Consider the following 12,781-nt stretch of genomic DNA (forward strand, 5'->3'; position numbering starts at 1 on the left):
CCTCCTTCTGCTACTCTTAGTACTCAAAGATTTTCGGCTACATATTTTGAGGATTATTTTTGGGCAATCATCTTCATCTGAGCAGAAGCTCTGCTACTCGCGCCCGAGTAGAGAGGCCGGCCGTTTCCGGGGGGCTTTTACCGCTAGGGGGGAGGATCAACTACGCCAGGGCGACAGGCGGGTCCTCTATCTTCTAGGGCAGTGTATCACGACTGCACCCCGTTCAGGCCTGATTTTTCATAACTCATTTATTTTCAGTTAAACTAATTGTTTATTTTGTTAGCATATGAAACAAATAAAAGTGTATTTGAAGATATATATTGTTTCATATCTACATAACTAAACCAAAACAACTTAACCATATGAAAACAAACATGTATATATATAAATATGTATTTGTTTCATATTTAAACTTGAAAATCAAAACTTGTATTTATATATATGACTATATATATATAAAAGCAAATACGTGTATGTGTGTATATGATTGAGCTTAAAGTATTGAACACACATAATATAAATCTAAACTAATATACCCAAGCAATCTTGATCTTCAATAAGCTTTCTAAACTCTATTTCTAGCTCTTTTATATATTTGATTATCATTGTTATTAAGCTAGAACTACATTAAGTTTAGTTTTGATTTATATCTCTTTGTTCACACACAACCTTTTGAGCTTATTGTATTTACATTCATAGTATAATTTGGGGTTGTGGGTTTGTGACTGGGAGTTGTGCTTAATTGTGTTCTCATTCATATTAGAGAATAATTACTTGTTATATTTGTGCTTATTGTGAGGATACACTTTGTAATACACTTATATAATGATATAAATAATGAGACAATGGCGAAATGAGAAATGAGTACAAATAAGAATAAACGCCAAAGCACACTCAAACACAATCAAATGATCACGGAGTTTGGACCTTCCGTCCAACGTCTTCGCTCCCTACTCCCGGGGAGAAATCCACTATCACAACCGGGTTTTCTACGTTCACCCGAATAACGTTTACACCATATAATACGGTTTTCTAGTTTACCAAAAACTCTACAACTAACACATTCTTGTAATCCCACTCTACACCCTCTCAAGTGTTGAACTAGACGTGACTCCCTCAAGTGCTCGGTTATAACCTCTTCCTAGGTTCGTCAACCGACGCCACTCCTCTTGGGACGATCCCCGACTCTCGCCATACACTTCTCTCGGTGTATAAGTGTATTACAAAGTGTATCCTCACAATAAGCACAAATATAACAAGTAATTATTCTCTAATATGAATGAGAACACAATTAAGCACAACTCCTAGTCACAAACCCACAACCCCAAATTATACTATGAATGTAAATACAATAAGCTCAAAAGGTTGTGTGTGAACAAAGAGATATAAATCAAAACTAAACTCAATGTAGTTCTAGCTTAATAACAATGATAATCAAATATATAAAAGAGCTAGAAATAGAGTTTAGAAAACTTCTCAATAGATCAAGAGTTGGAGGGAGAATAGCTGGATGCCCAAACACCAATAGGTGATCTCCTCAAGCTCTTATGAAATTGATTTCACAAACTCAAACTCTCAAATGCTTCTTAAACAAACTTAAACAACACTTAAACCCTTGTTGAAACTTTGTTAAAACATTTCTTGGATAGTTATAAGTGTTGAGGGAGGATTGGATTTTTTACAAATCAATGATACTCCCTCTATAGAAGCTCAAAAGGATATGGATAGCTCCAATGCTCATGAACAAGTTGAACTTCCTAAAGCTTGGAAATTCGCATCAAACCATCCAAAGGATCAAATAATTGGGAGCCCTTCACAAGGAGTTATTACTCGCTCAAAAGCTTTGAGTGAGTGTGGTAATGTTAATAATTGGGAGCCCTTCACAAGGAGTTATTACTCGCTCAAAAGCTTTGAGTGAGTGTGGTAATGTTGCCTTCTTATCGCAACTAGAACCTAAAAAGATTAATGATGCTTTAAATGATGAATTTTGGGTTTTGGCTATGCATGAAGAACTAAATAATTTTTAAAGAAATTATGTTTGGAAATTATTTCCTAGACCTAACAATGCTAGTGTTATTGGTATTAAATGGGTTTTTAGAAACAAACTTGATGAACATGGTATTGTCACTAGAAATAAAGCTCGTTTGGTTGCCCAATGATACAATCAAGAGGAGGGCATAGACTATGATGAAACATTTGCACCGGTTGCAAGGTTGGAATCTATTAGGATGTTTTTGGCATTTGCTAGCTTCAAAAATTTTAAATTATTTCAAATGGATGTTAAAAGTACCTTTTTAAATGGTTTTATAGAAGAGGAAGTATATGTTGAGCAACCCCCCGGTTTCATAGATCATGTTTTTCCAAATCATGTTTACCAGGTTTAAAAAGCTTTATATGGGTTGAAACAAGCTCCTAGATCTTGGTATGCTCGCCTCTCTAGTTTTCTTGTTGAAAATGATTTTTCAAAAGGAACTATTGATAACACTCTTTTTGTAAGAAAAAGGAAAAATGATTTTATTTTGGTTCAAATATATGTTGATGATATCATTTTCGATGCTACTAATGAATCTTTGTGCAAAAAATTTTCTAAGATTATGCAAGATCATTTTGAGATGAGTATGATGGAAGAGCTTACATTCTTTCTCGGGCTCCAAGTCAAGCAAACTAAGGATGAGATATTCATTTCTCAAAGTAAGTATGCTAAGGAATTGGTGAAGAAATTCAATTTGGAGAATTCTAAGCATGCGCCTACTCCCATGAGTACAAGTGTTAAGCTTGATGCGGATGAAAGTGGTGAAGATGTGGACCAAAAACTTTACCGAGGTATGATAGGTAGTCTTCTTTATCTCACCGCTAGTAGACCCGATATCATGTTTAGTGTGTGTGCATGTGCACGTTTTCAAGCATCTCCTAAAGCATCTCATTTAATTACGGTTAAAAGGATCATTAAGTATGTTAATGGAACTTTTAATCTTGGTTTGTTTTATCCAAAAAGCACCTCTTTTGATTTATATGGTTTTTGTGATGCCGATTTTGCCAGATGTAAGGTAGATCGCAAGAGTACGAGTGGAACATGCAAATTCTTAGGAAATTCACTTGTTTCTTGGGCTTCCAAGAAACAAAATTGTGTTGCATTGTCCACTATGGAAGCAGAATACATTGCCGTCGGCTTATGTTGTGCTCAAGTTTTATGGATGAAACAAAGCTTAGTTGACTATGATTTGAATTTTCAAAATATAAAAATCTTTTGTGATAACACTAGTGCTATAAATATTTCCAAAAATTCGGTTTTGTATTCTAGAACCAAGCATATTGATGTGCATAAATATTTCCAAAAATTCGGTTTTGTATTCTAGAACCAAGCATATTGATGTGCGCCATCATTTCTTACACGATCATGCAGAGAGACAAGATGTATCCCTAGTATTTGTTGACACAAAATCTCAATTAGCGGATATATTTACTAAGCCTCTTGGAGAGGATGATTTTTGTCGCATAAGAAATGGCTTGGGCTTATGCACTATGTGAAAGTTCTAAACTGATTGCTTGTTTAGTTGCATTTTGCATTTCTCCTTACCCCATTTTTGATGGTGACAAAGGGAGAGAGAAATCTCCTTATTTGTTGCATATACTTAGGGGGAGCTCATAGATAGGGGGAGCACCTATCTATAACCTATATTTATTTTTGCTCTTATATAATGGTTGGTTGTCATCATCAAAAAGGGGAAGATTGTTAGTCCTTATGTTTTGATGATGTTTTACAACCACCATTATCGGTACTAATGGCTTATTGAGTACAAATATAGTGAATCCATATATCAAGCTTATTAGTGCCATAAATGGAGGATTGGATGGAATATGCGCTACAACGATGATATCCAAAGAAGAAGGAGGCATAGTGATGAAGCAATGTTATTTCAAGAACAACAAATTCAAATAGAAGCTTCATCCAACTCAAGCTATATCAAGACTCAAGAATTGCATTCTATATGAGGATATTAGCTAGCTTTTATTTTTCTCTCTAGTGTTAGAATATAGGCAAAGAGTTATTGATTTCACTTGAAGCTATTGGGATATCACACACACGTTTTCATACTTATGTTTTTAAGCGTTTTTCATAAAATACTATTTCTTACAAGTATGAGGACCTATTTGCAAAATTTATTTTCTAAACAATTTGTTTTTAGCATTAAAAACATTTTACAAAGTTTCACATTTTTTAGAAGTCGGATGAATATTTTACAAATTGTTAAAGTGTGTCAAAATTTGTTTTCTGGAATGTATCAGAATGCGGTCGACCTCACCGGTCGACCGCACCTGTGCTCATTCGTTAGTGGGTAACAGAGAGTTTGTCAGTCGACCGTCGCGGTCGACCGAGAGCTCAAAATTTCCATCGGTCGACCGCACCGGTCGACCGAAGAAGTCTCTGCTCGATTCTCAGTTTTGGATCTGGATCGCGGTCGACCGCAAGTTTTTTCGGTCGACCGCCAAGTGTTTTCAAATGGAAATTTTTAGTCCTTTTCGGCGCCGCTCAGTACATATTTTAGCGACGATTGTTTCTAGATTTTGGGGGATTAAGGGTATGAGTTTAAACAGCTAGTTTCTTCTATTTAAACTCAACCTCTTCTTCTTCCTCAGTGTCCCAGCTTTTGCAAAAATCAGAGACGTTGTTTTTACTGAGCAAAATTTTCAAACCTGTTCTTTCTGAGTTTTTTGTGTGTTTCACTTTCCAGCTTCAGTGTGCTCTTTCTCTTTGCCATAGGGACATTGTAAAGAGAGAGTCTTACACCATTTCTACTATCTTGAGAGTGTGATCTTGTGTAGATTAATTGTGAGGGAGTGTGATCTAGTGAGATCAACTGTGTAGTGTGAGATTGTGAGGGGATCGCTGTGTAGACGAAGTTCCGGCTTTCAAACCGGGTTGTGTAGTGGATTTCTCCTCGAGAGTGGGGAGCGGGACGTAGGTCAGCGGACCGAACCTCGTTAACACATCGTGTGTCACAGGATAACGATTTCTAACCCTATCTCCTCTATTTTGATTGCATTAGAATATTGTGGCTTGCTTGTCTTATTTTTTATTGCATAATTATAGCCTCTTGACCCTAATCACCCCCCCTCTAGGATCCAACACAAATCAGTTCTGTTCTCCCTGAATCACCCTTCTTCTCCTACTTATGTTTGGAACCACTAGACTCACCTCCCGTCTGTTTTGCATCTCCTTTTGCCTCGTTGCTCTTCTTTTTCTTGTCCTCGATGACAATAGCTTTCACGCTTGCCTCTGCAATAGACTCGACCTTGAATAACTCCATCTCCTCAGACCCGCCATGTACTTCATGAAGATGGAGTATTCATCCGTCGTGATGTTTAGAACCATCGCCTGCTGTTGGAACTCTGTCGTGTACTCTTGAACGGTCTGATTGAATCTTTGGCGCAAGCCGTACCACTTGTACTAATGTTCCTCAAGGAATCCCACTGGATAGAACTGTTTTCCCAGTAGCTCCTTAAACTTGTTTCACGACACCGCCTTCTTCTCTTGCTTGCAGTAGGATTTTCACCACGTCAACACGTGTCCTAAAAGCTTCAAAGTCACGAACATAATCTTCTCCTTGGATGAATATCCATAGAGATTGAAATACATCTTCATACGCTCGATCCAATCATCAAGCTTCTCCACATTGACACTCCCATCATAAACATGAATCTCCACATTGAAATCAATTTTTAAGTTCTAGTAGTAATTTTTACCCCCTTGATGTGGAGCTGTCTTAACAATCTCGGCCTCCTCATCAGAATCAGTTTTCTCGCCCTCTCCATTAGACTCTTTGAGCTTCTTCTTACCCTTCGAAGAAGATTCCTCCTTTTTGTCCTTTCCATTGATGAGACCTACGATCTGATTGAGTGTAGAACCGATTGTCTCGATCTGCTTCTCCATTGCATCAAGTCTTGCTGAATTATCCCCTTCAGTCATCTTCTCATTCCTTAATTTATGGACTCCTTCTAATGATATAAGGATCTCGCCTAGCTTTTGTATTGCGATCGAGTAAGGACCATACACAGGTTACCCTCTTAATAGGATCTGATCATTCTGATACTAACTTGATACGAGTCGCTGTGTGAGCACCTTTGATCGTGGAATTATCAAAAGTGGATCGAGAAGAGGATGACAGAAACACAAGAATAATTCAGTATGTGGCGAAGGAAAATACCCTCTCTAGATTACGAGTATGAAAAGATAACAATCTCTCTCTCACAATCTCACTAGAATCGAGAACAAACTCTCAATTCTCTCTAAACCCTAACCTCTCTTGATTAGAATCTCTCTTTGATTACATCTGATTGATTAGAAACCATAAACAACCCCTTTTATAGGTGTAACAACATGGGTGACAAAGTGGTAAATAACCAAGCCTAAACCCCACAGGAAAACGTGTAAACAGAACCCAAACAAACCAGGAAACCCTCGATGAGTCGACTCATGTGCATATATGAGTCGACTCATGACACATGGGTCGACTCATGAAATGATGAGTCGACTGGTCAGAGCCGTTTTGCTAACTGGGCTTGATTTCTTGAGTCGACTCACTTGACAGGTTGAGTCGACTGATGAATTTATGAGTTGACTCATAACATGTCAAGTAGACTCATGAAGCTAAAAATAATTCTCTCTAAACCCTAATCTCTCTTGATTAGAATCTCTCTTTGATTACATCTGATTGATTAGAAACCATAAACAACCCCTTTTATAGGTGTAACAACATGGGTGACAAAGTGGTAAATAACCAAGCCTAAACCCCACAGGAAAACGTGTAAACAAAAACCCAAACAAACTAGAAAACCCTCAATGAGTCGACTCATGTGCATATATGAGTCGACTCATGACACATGGGTCGACTCATGAAATGATGAGTCGACTGGTCAGAGCCGTTTTGCTAACTGGGCTTGATTTCTTGAGTCGACTCACTTGACAGGTTGAGTCGACTGATGAATTTATGAGTTGACTCATAACATGTCAAGTAGACTCATGAAGCTAAAAACTGCTTCTTCGATTTCCTCTCGTTTCACGCTTCAACCTGCGTTCTCATGTGTTGTTTTACACCTCTATTCTCATGCTATCATGAGAATCATCTATCCTCAAGCTCCCATGAGGATCGCTAAGTTCCGAAGAGAAGATACACCCGTATCAGTTATCTATTTCATTTTGAATTAATTGTTCAGTAACTTGATTTGGTGTGTCTTTTATAATAGGCACAATTCTCCTTCGAACAAATAATTCATTAACTTTAGATGATGAACTAGGATCCTTTATTTCCTCAATTCTCATTTTACTAGGAAACTCATCAAAAGTTGAATCCTCAAGAAATTTAGCATTCCTAGCTTCTACAATTTGTGGTGTGTGCAATGGACAATAGAATCTATATCCTTTTGAGTTTAAAGCATACCCAATAAAGAAGCCACTTTCGGTTCTTGAATCAAGTTTCTTAATGTGAGGATTATATATTCTCACTTCAACTCGACAACCTCATACATGCATATGATTCAGATTAGGTTTCCATCCTTTCCAAATCTCAAAAGGAGTTTTTTGGAACTGCTTTTGATGGAACACGATTAAGTATATACACAACAATCTTTAGTGCTTCACTCCAAAAGAATGATGGTAGATTAGCATTACCAATCATGCTTCTAACCATATCCATTAGTGTCCTATTCCTTCTTTTAGTCACATCATTTTGTTGTGGTATATCCGGCATTATGTATTGTGCTATAATACCTTCACTTTTAAGGAATTGGGCAAATGGACCTGACATTTGTCCTTTTTGATGTATCTCCCATAGTACTCTCCACCCCTATCTGATCTCATAATTTTTATTTTCTTGTCTAATTAATTTTCTACCTCGACCTTATAAGTCTTAAAAGTCAGACTTTTCATTTAGGAGGTATAAATACATATACCTAGAATGGTCATCAATAAATGAGATGAAGTATTTTTGACCATTTAGACAAAAAATTGGAGATGATCCCCATATGTCTGTATGAATAATTTCTAGACATTCTGTACTCCTTTTAGAACCCTTTTTAGTAATGTTAGTTTGCTTTCCCTTTATGCAATCCACACATGTACTAAAGTTAGTAAAGTTTAGATTTGGAAGAATCCCTTCATTTACTAACCTTTTAATTCTATTCACTGAAATATGGTCTAATCTTTTATGCCATAATATAGAGGAGTTTTCCTTAATAATACTCCTTTTATTGCCAACATTATCGACGTTTAAAGAAAGCAAATTTTTTTCAAAGTTTATGTCTAAATTAAGCTTGTAAAGATTTTCAGATAATATTCCACTACCAATGCAAACTTCATCTTTATATTAAAGAAATCCATTAACATTAAAATTAATTTCATAACCACAAATACTTAGTTTTGATACAGAAATCAAATTTCTAGAAAATGAAGGTACATAGAACATATTTTACAAATCTATTACATAACCAGATTTTAAAATAAGTCGATACATCCCCACGGCCTTTACAAGTGACCGCATCCCATTTTTCGAATAGATGCCTGATTCACTTTCCGTCGGTGTCTGTCGGGTTAGAGACCCCTGCATAGTATTAGCAACATAAATTGATGAACCAGAATCAATCCACCAAGTATTACTAAGAACATGAGTAAAATTAGATTCAAAACAGACATATGATGTGATATTGCCTTTCTTCGCGAGCCATTTCTTGTACTTCGGGCAATCTTTCTTAATGTGTCCTCTCTTTTTGTAGAAGAAGCACTTTGGATCATTGCCCTTGAACTTCATTGGTTGTTTTCCTTTAACCTTTAACAGATCAGATCCATTCTTGCCTTTAAATGCATTTTCTTATCATGAGTTGTTATATAACACTTTCTATAACCTCATGTTTAAGTCTTTCTTCTTCTTGAACACACATGGTTAGGAGTTCATTAACGGACCAATTCTCTTCGTGTGTATTGTAAGAGATCTTGAAAGGTCATACTCCACTGGAAGTGAAGAAAGTATAAAATGCACTAGAAATGATTCAGATATATCAATTTTTAGAGTACAAGAAAGAACTCTCACTTCTTCCGGTGATGGTGGCTAACATTCACCGAGGACTTCGACAGCTTTCTGGTGCCTTTACACGGAAGGAAAAAGAATCGCCGACTCAGATTCCCACCCTTAAGACAGAGCTCCCGTACGCTTACTTGATGGCTTGGTTTGTCTTTCACCATCCCGATATAATGTCGGTACCGAGCGCCACCGATCATTCCGTTCATTTACTACAATTGCTTGAGAACGGCAAGTGGGAGGGGCGCGGATTTTCTGACGTCAGGCAGCAGCTGCATTTAGAGGTTTAAGTTGGGAAGCAATATCCCTTAATTGCATAATATGCATGCGCACACCCTTACGAGCATTATATTTCACATTTGTGAGTTTCTGAATCAAGGTTGTAGCCATAGCCTTGTCGCAAACAATAAATTGCTCCTTAATTGCTTTCATGAAATCCTTTACCTTATCAAATTCAGGAATTGATCCCCGAATACTTCGACTAATATGAGATTTCATAAGCATCATACTGAGATGATTTGCACGCTCCTATTTTTCAAATTCAGCCTTCTTACTTGGTTCCGCAGTCTCCGTGGGAGTAGGAGGACATTCTTTATGGGGAGCCAAGTCTAGATCTAAGCAGCCTAATTTTAGAAGGATATTGTCCTTCCAATCAAAAAAATTGTCAGCGCTTAGAATCGAGACTTTATTAACTACTGAAATAGGAACAACTACATTAAAATGAAACAAAATTAATTCTATGAAAATTAAACTTTATTCAAGTAATGACTTTTAACCTTCCTGTGGGTAGAGGTTCTAAAATGCATAAATTCATTACTTATACTTTAATTAAGAACAACAAAATTTGATAATAAATAAAGAAAATTTCCATGCCTGTGGGTATAAGAAATTTTCCCATTATAAACAAATATGCTTTCTTAACCCAATAAATTTACATAAATCATTACTTCTATGTAGGGTATAGTAGAGATTTATGTAAATGTAATTGCAAATCTGGATTGAATTGACATATTTAATAATGAGATTTAACATATATTTTTTCATGACTTGTAGATGTTGTGGTCATTCTACAAGTTTAAAAAAATTAATCCCATTAAAACATGCATTAAAAAAACTTTCAATCCAAAAGAAGTCATTATAAAACAACCCTTGTAAATTCTGAATTACAATTTAAGAGAGTGAAAAAAATTCGGATTTTTTTAATCAAGCCTAAGAACCCCAAAAGGGGGGGGGGTGGGGGGGATTTGATCCTTAGACATTGGACATCTGATGCGGCATAAACATGTACAAAAAAGATTGCAAGTGCACAACCGTGTCACGTTATAGTATAAAGTTATCGATCCCACGAGGAAGGTGTTTTGTAGGAGAAAATATAAAATTGGTTCTTAGGTTGTGTGCATGACAAATAAGATTGATGAGTGAATGTGATTGTGAAGAGATTGAGAGAGTGAAAATGGTGTGTGAATATGTGCAAAGTGTAAGTGAGAGTGAATTTAAAAAAGAATGAGTATGATCAATAAGGTGAGAAGGAAAAATGAATAAAATCAAGAGAATAAAAAAATCAAGAATGAAGAACAAAATTCTAGAATAAAAGAAAATGCAAGAAATTAAAGATGATGGATTCAATTATAGATATGGATAATCTAAAATCGAACCCACTTCTTAGAAAAGTGTGATTCCCTAGAGGGTTCTAGCCTAAAGGCGAATCAAACAAAAAAAAAAACTAAACCCAAGAGGGTTCTAGCCTCAAGGTGAATAGTGTAAGAAATTAAAATCTAACTACAAAATAAATTACAAAATTAAACTATAAAATAAAATTATAAAAGAGGGTTCTAGCCTCAAGGTGAATAGTGTAAGAAATTAAAATCTAACTACAAAATAAATTACAAAATTAAACTATAAAATAAAATTATAAGAATTAAATGTAAGAAAATAAATCTATTCTATAAGCATGAAATAAATCTAAGGCAAGAGGGTTCTAGCCTCTTGGCTATTTAACAAGAAAATAAAATCTAAACTACAAGCATAGAAATAAATCTACACTAATAAGCAATAAAAAGGAAATAAAAGAGAAATGCAAACCTTCAAATAATTCTCCATCTTCATCTTCATCTTCATCATCCAACAAAGAGAAGAAGAGAAAAATTTAAAGTGATGAAAAAATTATTATTATTAATTGCAATAAAAAGTTACAATTTTGGAAGACATTTTCAATTAAGAGTAGCACTCCTCTCCAAAAGGAGTTATAAAAATTTTCACACCCTCAACCCCTCACTCTCTACCCCTATTTATAGTAAACAACAATGAATGAGAGCCCTTGCATGAAGACTTAAGCCCTAAGGAATCATTTTTAGCTTTTGACCTTTTGGGCTTGAATTCTTGGGCCTTTTGCTTGTTTTTTTCACTAATTCAATGGGCTTTTGCTGAAAGAAGAGATCTTGAGCTTTATTCTTCATTAACCTTCAAATTCTTCCCATAATTACTTCTCCAACATAGAAATTCAGATTGTGCTTCTTTGTACGAATATTTGTCCATGATATGTTCTGAATTCAGAGATGTCATAAATACAAAAGTTGTAGATCTCGTTCTTAGCTTTCCAGAGAATGTTTATTCAGCCAATTCCGAGTTGATACGAGAGAGATATGACCAAAATACCAAACATTACCGAGATATCCAGATTGCATGATTTGTTTCCTTTTTCACAAAACTTCTTCATTTGTTCCTTGATGGTATATTTATTTTTCTTGGGCTTTTGGGCTTAGACTTTTGGACATTTTCTTGACATTTTGGGCTTTAATGCTTTATTAAATATTGAAAGAAATTATTTGGCTTCATGAGCTTCATTCTTTTGCTTTTGGCTTTGGGCTTTGGTGTTAAATCAAGGGGCCTTTGTTGAGAGATGAGAGTTTGAGATTTATTCTTCATTAACCTGCAATTAAAAGATAAAAACAATGATTAGTGGTATATTTATTCATAAAAAATAGATAATAAGGATATAAAATTGTAATAAAATATGATTATCAACATCTCACTCAAAATTTTTACCACTAGGCTACTTAATGTACCTGGTAAAGGATAATTCCGAATTTCATAAAACCTTTAATAGTGCAGAAAACAAATTGTACAAAAAAATCGGTAGAACAACAAAATGCATCATAAATTCGGTAGAAATAGCTCTGATACCAATTGATATAAATCTTATAGCATGATTAACATAATTTAACACTCGTTTACATACTAAAACAAGATTGAATAAAGTTGTACATACCTTCTTCTATTGTTCAAAGCAATGAACACCGAAATTATCGATAATTGTTCTTCCTTGTCCACTCCACAACACAAAACCGAATTAATGGATTATTATTATCACATGGCTTGATTCAAAAATAAAAATTCTTCATTGTGCGTGGACAAGTTACTCTCTTTATAGAACTCCAACCATCAAGGAGTTCATAACTACCCAATGTAGTTATGTCTTAAAACTACCAAAGTAGTTAAATTTTAAAATTCAAATTCAAATTGCTATTAATGTCACATAATAGAATATGAAGAGTCAAATATTCCAACACTAAAATGATCCTTTAACATATAATGATATTTTAAGCTATAACAAATAAAACCTTTTGTACTGTAGAGAATTTAGAAATGCATAAAAAGGAAAGGCTAAAGTTATATTGTGGCGTAGAATATTACATAAGTCTCTACTCTCG

The sequence above is a fragment of the Asparagus officinalis genome, chromosome 3, assembly GCF_001876935.1.
Source record: "Asparagus officinalis chromosome 3, Aspof.V1, whole genome shotgun sequence".
Taxonomy (NCBI): domain Eukaryota; kingdom Viridiplantae; phylum Streptophyta; class Magnoliopsida; order Asparagales; family Asparagaceae; genus Asparagus; species Asparagus officinalis.